Source organism: Arachis hypogaea, chromosome 14, assembly GCF_003086295.3.
Source record: "Arachis hypogaea cultivar Tifrunner chromosome 14, arahy.Tifrunner.gnm2.J5K5, whole genome shotgun sequence".
Lineage (NCBI taxonomy): Eukaryota > Viridiplantae > Streptophyta > Magnoliopsida > Fabales > Fabaceae > Arachis > Arachis hypogaea.
This window is the reverse complement of record NC_092049.1, coordinates 111,807,483-111,816,367: the sequence shown is the minus strand read 5'-3', so window position 1 is coordinate 111,816,367 and position 8,885 is coordinate 111,807,483.

Genomic DNA, 8,885 nt, shown 5'->3' with positions numbered 1-8,885 from the left:
GGCATCTTGGCCCTATACTCATCAACCTTGGTTGATGTAGGTTGAATGCCTACAGAATTGGAAGGGGGGTTAGTAGCTTATTTAGGAAGGGCCTTATCATCACTTGCATGTGCTTGACCATTCCTAGTTGGGTGTTCAACACCCTTGCTGCCCCCTTTTCTGGCGTTCAACACCAGAAACACTGTTCCCTTATGGGCATTCAACGCCAAGGGTGGGCATCCCTTCTTGGCGTTGAACGCCAATTGTTTGGCCCCCTTTGGGCGTTCAATGCTAGGAGTGGCCACTCCTTCTTGGCGTTGAACACCAATGTCATTCCCTCTTGGAGGTGCAACATCCTCAGAGGTGTCTTGAATAGTAGTCTGGTTGCCCTCTGTCAGCTTTTCTTCTTCTGGTTTCCTGTTGCTCTAAGGTTGAGTGTTCAATGTTTTCCCACTCCTCAGTTGGATAGCCTGACATTAATCTTTTATCTGCTTAGATAATTGCTGCCTTGTTTGACTCAGCTGGGCTTCTACATTCCTATTAGAAGCCTGAGTTTCTCGCAAAGCCTCTTGCAAGTCCAGCAACTGCTGTGCAAGGGCTTGTAACTGCTGAGTTAATGGGCCATCTTGTTCTGGAGGGTTAGATTCAGCAGATACTGCCTTAACCTCTCCTTTTATGGAAGTCTCATTACCCGAGTACAGATGATGGTTCATGGCAACTGTATCAATAAGTTCATGAGCCTCTTTAATTGTTTTCCTTATGTGTATGGATCCACCAGCAGAGTGGTCCAGAGACATCCTGGCTATGTCTGCGAGGCCAAAATCAAAGATGTCTAATTGCACCCATTCTGAAAACATTTCAGTGGGGTATTTCCTCAGCATTCTTCTATACCTCCCCTAGGCATCATGAAGAGATTCATTATTCTCTTGCTTGAAGCCTTGGATGTCCAGCCTTAGCTGGGTTAACTTTCTCAGGGGAAAGTATTGATTTAAAAACTTGTCTACTAGCTACTTGTTTTCAAGCTAGATTTGGGTTTGTTATCTAACCACTTCTTTGCTTGATCCCTTACAGCAAAGGGAAAGAGTAGCAGTCTGTAAACATCCTGATCAACTCCCTCAGTGTGTACTGTATCAGCAATTTGTAAAAAATTTACCAGAAACTCAGTGGGTTCTTCCTGTGGAAGTCCAGAGTACTGCCAGTTTTGCTGCACCAGAATAATGAGCTGTGGATTGAGCTCGAAATTACTTACTCCAATGGGAGGTATACTAATACTTCTCTCATAGAAGTCAGGATTGGGGGCCATGTAGGACCCCAAAGTTCTTCTGAACTGTTCATTCCCATTTGAGTTCATGGTGAAAGAAAGGTATGAGAAAGAAGTAAAGAGAAACTAGAATTAAATTATTTTTGTTTTTATTTTTATTTATTAATTAAATTTGAAAATAAAGTCTAATTAATTAAAAAGATTTAAAAATTAAATAATGAATTTTGAAAAAGAAGAGAAAGAAATAGAAGGGGAAGTTTTCGAAAATAGGAGAGAGAAGAATTAGTTTGGAAGTTTTGAAAAAGAAGAAAGAGAAAACAAGTAACTAATTAAGAAAGATTTGAAATTAAGATAAGATTTGAAAAAGATTTAAATTTGAAATTTGAATTTTGAATTTTAAAATTTGAATTTTGATAATTGAATTTCAATTAAGATAAGATAAGATTTTGAAAATTAAATTTTAAATTTTGAATTTTGAATTTGAAACAAGATAAGATAAAGATTTAAAAAAGATTTGATTTTGAAATTTAAAACTAAGATAAGATAAGATAATAATTCGAAATTTAATGGAAGATAACAAAAGATAAGATAAAGATTTAAAAGAGTTTTGAATTTTAAATTTTAAAAGAAATATAAGATAAGATAGAATCACAATTAAAAGAAAGATATGATAAGATTTTAAAAAGATAAGATTTGAAATTTGAAATTTGAAATTAAGATAAGATAAGATATTGATTTTGAAATTAAAATTTGAAATTTTTGTTAGAATTTTCGAAAATAATTTTGAAATAAAGATAGAAAAGATATTTTTTTATTTTTTGAATTAATGAAGAAAGAGAAAAACAACCAAAAGACACCAAACTTAAAATTTTTAGATCTAAAACACTAAGTTTCCGAAAATTCAAAGAGAAAAATACCAAAAGATACCAAACTTAAAAATTTTAAGATCAAAACAAGAAAATAAATAAGAACAACTTGAATACCAAGAAAGAACACAAAGAACAAATTCGAAAATTCAAAGCAAATAAAGAACACACAAAGAACACCAAACTTAAAATTTTAAAAGCCAAGACACTAATTTTTCGAAATTTGCAAGAAAAACACCAAAAGACATCAAACTTAAAGAAATTGAAATCAAATAAAAGAAAGTAACAAGAACAGTTCGAAGACCAAGAAGAAAAACAAGAACAATTTTCTAAAAACTCAAGAAAAGACAGACCAAAAGTACTAAAGGGACCAAAGATAAAAAGACACCAAACTTAAGGACTGACACAAGATTCAAAAAAGGACACAATTTTTGAAAATTTTTTGAAAAGAAAACAAGAAATTCGAAACTTTAACAAGAACAAGAACAAAGACTCAAACAAAAAGATAAAGATCAAAAAGAAAAGCAAAGATTTTTGAAAAATTTTTTCGAAAAAGGGAAACAAAAGACTCAAACAAAATTAAAAAGTACCTAATCTAAGCAACAAGATAATCCGGTAATTTGTCAAATCCGAACAATCCCCGGCAACGGCGCCAAAAACTTGGTGCACGAAATTAGCTCCGCAGAATTCGCACAAATAGACCGGAAAGTATACTGGGTTGTCCAAGTAATACCTGAGGTGAGTCAAGGTCAGTCCCACGAGGATTGTTGTTTTGAGCAAACAGTGGACACCTTGTAGATCTTAGTCAGGCGAAATTAAAAGATGAGTGTTGTTGGAAAATGCATAAAATAAATAAAGATAGATATACCGGATTGATTTATGAAAACAGTGATGGACGAACAGTTAAGGCTTCGGAGATGCTTTGGCTTTCCGGATTCACTTTTCTTACTGTCTATCTCAATAGCTTTCTGATTTATTCAATGGCAGCCGTAAGTGATTAACTCATGTCCTCTCATCAAGTTAACCTCCGCTACTGCAGCAATCCACCACGTTGAGATTACTCATGTCCTCTCATCATGCCACCTCTAGGTTTCTCACTGTAGCAGAAGATGAAGCTCTAAGTAAGCCACTCTCCTTCGCGATCCTACTCAACAGAGCTCCTAACCCTAACTTAGGAAATACCTGAAATCACCATAAAACACACGAACTCAAAGTAGAATCCAAAAATATGAATTTTGCAATAAAAATCTATGAAAACTTAATAAAACTTAAACAAAACATACTAAAAACTATATGAAAATAATGCCAAAAAGCGTATAAAATATCCGCTCATCAATGTGCAAACAGAGAGAATTAGAACACTAAACAAAGACATGACATCTACAACTTTGTTTAATCACAGCTTACACTATTCCATTCCTAAACTTAAAACCCTAAATGTTACATTCATTTCATTTCAACATCATCCAACGTATTACTGACCCTAATATCCCTGGAAACGAGATGTGAGCAGAGGAAACCGGTGCATGTCCGATTCGAGGCTAAAGCTGATGCCGACGCCTTCGACGAAGCAGCCACCTTGCCTCCTCTCTTAGCCGCTATTACTGCCTTCTTCTACTTGGCCTTTTTCTTGCTGGCGTTGGACACCATATGTAATAACTGATTTATGCAAATAGCATCAACAAATCAAATCCACTGAATAATCAGCGACCAATAACGCAGCAAGCAAAGCTAGAAAAGTTAAAAAATGAAAAGCATTAGATGCAAACCTTGGATCTGAGATTCAAGAAGATAAGAATAGATCTAGGTTGGTGTATTGTGTAATCGGAGGAAGAGTGAGAAGAACCCAATCTGGTGCTTAGGGTTCGAAGTGGCGATGGACGGCGGCACTAGGACAGCGACGGCGACACAGCTTGAAGAAGAGAGAAGAGACGGAGGCTTAGGGCTTTCTGGGTCTGGGTCATGAGGAGGAGATGAGGAAGACGAAGACGACGGTAGCCAAGCTCGACAGAAGCGCGATGAATCTCTGGGGTTAGGGTTGGAGGCGCGATAGGGTTAGGGTTGGAGACTTGGAGGCGCCATGGGGTTAGGATTGGAGGTATACAACAGGGTTGGGTTGATGGGCGAGGGTTGGGTGCGAGGGTTGAGGAAGGGCATGGGTGCGATAGTCATTGGCTAATTACACAGATGACGATGAAGGCGATGGATATGAACGATGAAGATGACGATGAACAATGAAGGCAGGATTCGAAAGTGAAGACAAAGATGATGGCGCGGCTTCACTTTTAGGGTTAAAAGTGAATTTGGTAACAATGTAAAATTAGTGTACTGTTGTTATCACTTTAAGGGTTAAAATTGAAAACTTAGGAAAAAAGAGTAAAGTGTGAAAAAAAATGGGTGGAAAACTAAATTTTGGGGGAGGAAACTCTATCGGCACGTTTTGTAGGGTGCCAAAATAAATACAGGATATGGGCACACTTTAAAAAGGTGACCATTGAAAGCCAAACTAGCTACGCTTTTAAAGCATATCGGTTTCCCTCTATGGCCACACTTTTCAAGCATGGCAAAAAAAAGCGTGGCCAAATTTCAAATCATAGGCCACTCTCATAAAAGCGTGCCGATTTTCCTTTATGGCCACGCTTTTCAAGTATGGCAATAAAAAAGCGTGGCTAAATTTCAAATAAGTGGCCACCCTCGTAAAAGCGTGCCGATTTTCTTCTATGACCACCTTTTCAAGCGTGGCAAAAAAAAGTGTAGCCAAATCACAAATTAGTAGCCACCATCGCAAAAGCGTGGCCGTTGACCACTTTTTGGCACGCTTTAAAAGCGTGACAAGAAAAAAGTGTGCCAACAGGCCTTTTTTTGTAGTGTTCCCTTCTATTTCAAAATATTTCACAAATCTCTATTAGTATATTATTGTATATCTTTTCTAAGTCAATAAACATTATATTTATCTCATTTTTTGTTTCTTTGATAGTTCTCTATCATTCTCTTTAACAAATATATAACCTTGGTGTTGAATTTATCCAACATAAAACTAACTTGGTTTTTCATGATCTGGGTCTTCTATTTAATTTTCCATTTTATCACATTCTCCTAGAAAATTCATAGCATGACTGGTGAGCTTGATACTTTTGAAGTATTCAAAATTTTGCGTATCTGATCTCTCTTATTCTTATAAATAGGAATTAATATATTCTTCCTCTACAACTTACATCTTCTTGAACTTTATTAAAATCTCATTGAAAAATTTGATTAACTAACCAACGTTTTTGTTACGGATCCGGCCCACGGATCCTACACCCGGGATAGTCCCCGAACCCGGCTACCCGAGTCCGACCCACCAAACCCTTCTAGAAGGCCCGAACCGGCCCACTAGAGCTCCTAACCAACTTTCAAATTCAAACGTCTCCCTTATCTTGGCCAAACAAGATAAGATAAGACATCTACCATCATCTATAAATAGAGGACCCAAGTCCCTCCAGGTATTCATTCATTCCTCACACTTTATACCTCTCAGATCCATTCTGACTTGAGCGTCGGAGTGTCTTTGCAGGTATCCCCCCATCGCTCCAGTCAATTGATCTGGCATTCGCCTCAACCCGCAAGTTCTCGATCCATCTCTCAACCCGTACCAGAGACATCTTGTACATTGGCGCCGTCTGTGGGGATTGGCACCAGTTGAGTCAGAATGGTGGACGGACTTGAAGAGCATTCCATTAGCCACCAAGATGACTCCAGAACAAGAAACCCTACTCCCGAACACCAAGAAGCCGTACTCCATGGAAGGATAGCAAGCGCCATCCATAACAATGAGAACGGCCCCGTCATCACAAAAACACGACATCCCGAAAATTCGAAAGACAAGTCAGCCCAGATAATCCAAGAACTCTGCCACCGAGTACAGGAACTCGAAGGTCGGGTTGCCACCAAGGAAAAACACAACGCCAAAAATGGAAGTCACGCGACCTCCAGATCAAGATCTCGCCACGGCAGATCGCCTGAACGGCGACACGACAAGAGACACGATAGAAGCGCCTCGCGTGACCTAAGACACGGCAGATCGCCAGAACGGCGACACGACAAGAGACACGATAGAAGCGCCTCGCGTGACCTAAGACACGATAGATCACCAGAACGGTGACACAGCAAGAGGTACGACCGCAGTGTCTCCCGCGATCCTGTTCACACGGACGAAGACCGACGATACCGAGAGACCAAACGCACGAGAAACGACCACGTGATAATGGGAGCCACCCCCTTCACGGAAAGAATTTTGAAAGCGAAACTCCCCAAAGGCTTTGATAAACCCACGGACATGAAATACGACGGAACCAAAGACCCCCAGGAGCACTTAACGGCCTTCGAGGCCAGAATGAACCTAGAAAGCGCCACCGACGCCATTCGATGCAGAGCCTTCCCAGTAACCCTAGCCGGACCAGCAATCAAATGGTTCAATGCTCTTCCCAATGGGTCCATAGCTAGTTTCCGCGACATATCACAGAGGTTCATGGCACAATTTACCACCAGAATCACCAAGGCCAAACACCCATCAGCCTATTGGGAGTAACACAAAAACATGACGAGTCCACAAGAAAATATCTCGACCGATTCAACGACGAGTGCCTGACAGTCGATGGGCTCATAGACTCGGTCGCAAGCCTCTGCCTTACAAACGGACTCATGAATGAAGACTTTCGAAAATACCTCACTACCAAATCAGTGTGGACGATGCACGAAATACAAGGCGTTGCAAAGGAGTACATAAACGACGAAGAAGTAAGCCAGGTCGTAGCCGCCAACAAACGGCAACACGGCAGCGCACAACACGGCTTGCCAGCAAACCAACATAACCCTACCCCCAGAGAGAATCAGAAGGAACACCACAAGCTGGTAAATGCAAACCGACCCCCCAGAGTCGGAAAATTCTCCAATTACACACCACTAACTGCACCGATCACCGAAATATACCATTAAATAGCATATCGAGGCATCCTCCCGAAGGCCCGACAGCTAAAGGAAAGAACAGGCGGCAACAAAATCCTATATTGCGACTATCACCGAGGATACGGACATAAGACGCAAGACTGCTTTGACTTAAAGGACGCCCTCGAGCAAGCTATACGAGACGGAAAACTCCCCGAGTTCGCCAGATTTATCAGGGAACCAAGACGCGCGAAAAAGGAAAGATCACCCGAAAGAGAAGGACGTAACCCGAGAACACAAAAACAGGGCCCTAGAGAAAGCCCGGAAGCCGACCCAACCATTATCGTGAACATCATCACAGGTAAAGACGTCCCAGGGAAATCGAAATCGGCACTAAAAAAGGACCTCAAAATACTGGCAGTTAAACAACAAGACTCAAACGCTACCAATAGAGCAATAACATTCTCCCCCAAGGACTTCCAGCACGGTACCTCGGCAGAGGATGCCCCCTTCGTTATCTCGGCAAGAATCGGAACCGGGCTGGTCAGAAGAATACTAGTCGACACAGGAGCAGACTCCAACATCCTTTTCAAAGGAGCTTTCGACAAACTCGGACTCCATGATGACAACCTCCAAACATACCACAACGGAGTAACCGGGCTAGGGGATAACTTCCTCAAACCAGATGGCTCCATTATCCTCCCCCTCACCATAGGAAAAAGAGACCAGAAAAAGACAATACTGTCCGAATTTGTAATCCTCAAAGACTCCACCGCCTCTAACGTCATCCTTGGAAGAAAAACTATAAACGACCTCTCAGCTGTCATCTTCACCAAATACCTCCTGATGAAGTTCACAGCGGAAGATGGCTCGATCGGGACTATCCACGGAGACCGGGAAACCGCGGCAGAATGCGACAACACCAGCCTAGCCCTAAGGAAGAGATCCCGAGACGTGGCCGGCATATTCTTAGCAGACCTAGATGCCCGACAAGATGTGCAACCTAGACCAGAACCTGAGGGAGATATGGAGAAGCTACAAATAGGCCAAACCAGAGAAGAACACACCTTCATCAACCGGAACCTTCCCTACGACCTTAAAGAGGACCTCTCCCACCTCTTGAAATAGAACAGAGACCTGTTCGCATTCACACCGGCCGATATGCCAGGCATAGATCCCGACTTAATGTCCCACCGACTGGTCGTAGAACCTATGGCCAAGGCCGTCGCACAAAGGAGACGGAAAATGTCCCCCAACCGAGCCGCCGAAGTTAAAAAACAAGTCAAAGCCCTCCTCGAAGCAGGCTTTATCCGGGAGTTACCCTACGTGACCTGGCCGGCTAACGTTGTACTAGTCAAAAAAGGAAACGGTAAATGGTGGATGTGCGTCGACTACACGGACTTAAACAAAGCCTGTCCAAAAGACGCTTTCCCCCTACCAAACATAGACGGATTAGTAGACGCCGCGTCCGGCCACCAATACCTCAGCTTCATGGACGCATACTCAGGATATAATCAGATACCTATGCACTGACCCGACGAGGAAAAAACGGCCTTCATCACTCCCGACGGCACTTACTGTTACAAAGTCATGCCATTCGGCCTAAAAAACGCTGAAGCCACCTACCAAAGACTCGTTAACAAAATATTCCAAGACCTGTCCGGGACCAAGCTAAAAGTCTATATAGACGACATGCTCGCAAAAACCGAATTTGGCAAGCAGCTCATCACCGACCTCGAGCTCATAATGAACATCTTGAGGAAACATCGAATGCGCCTCAACCCAACCAAATGCGCATTCAAAATGGAAGCAGGAAAGTTCCTCGGCTTCATGATCACACAACGCGGACTAGA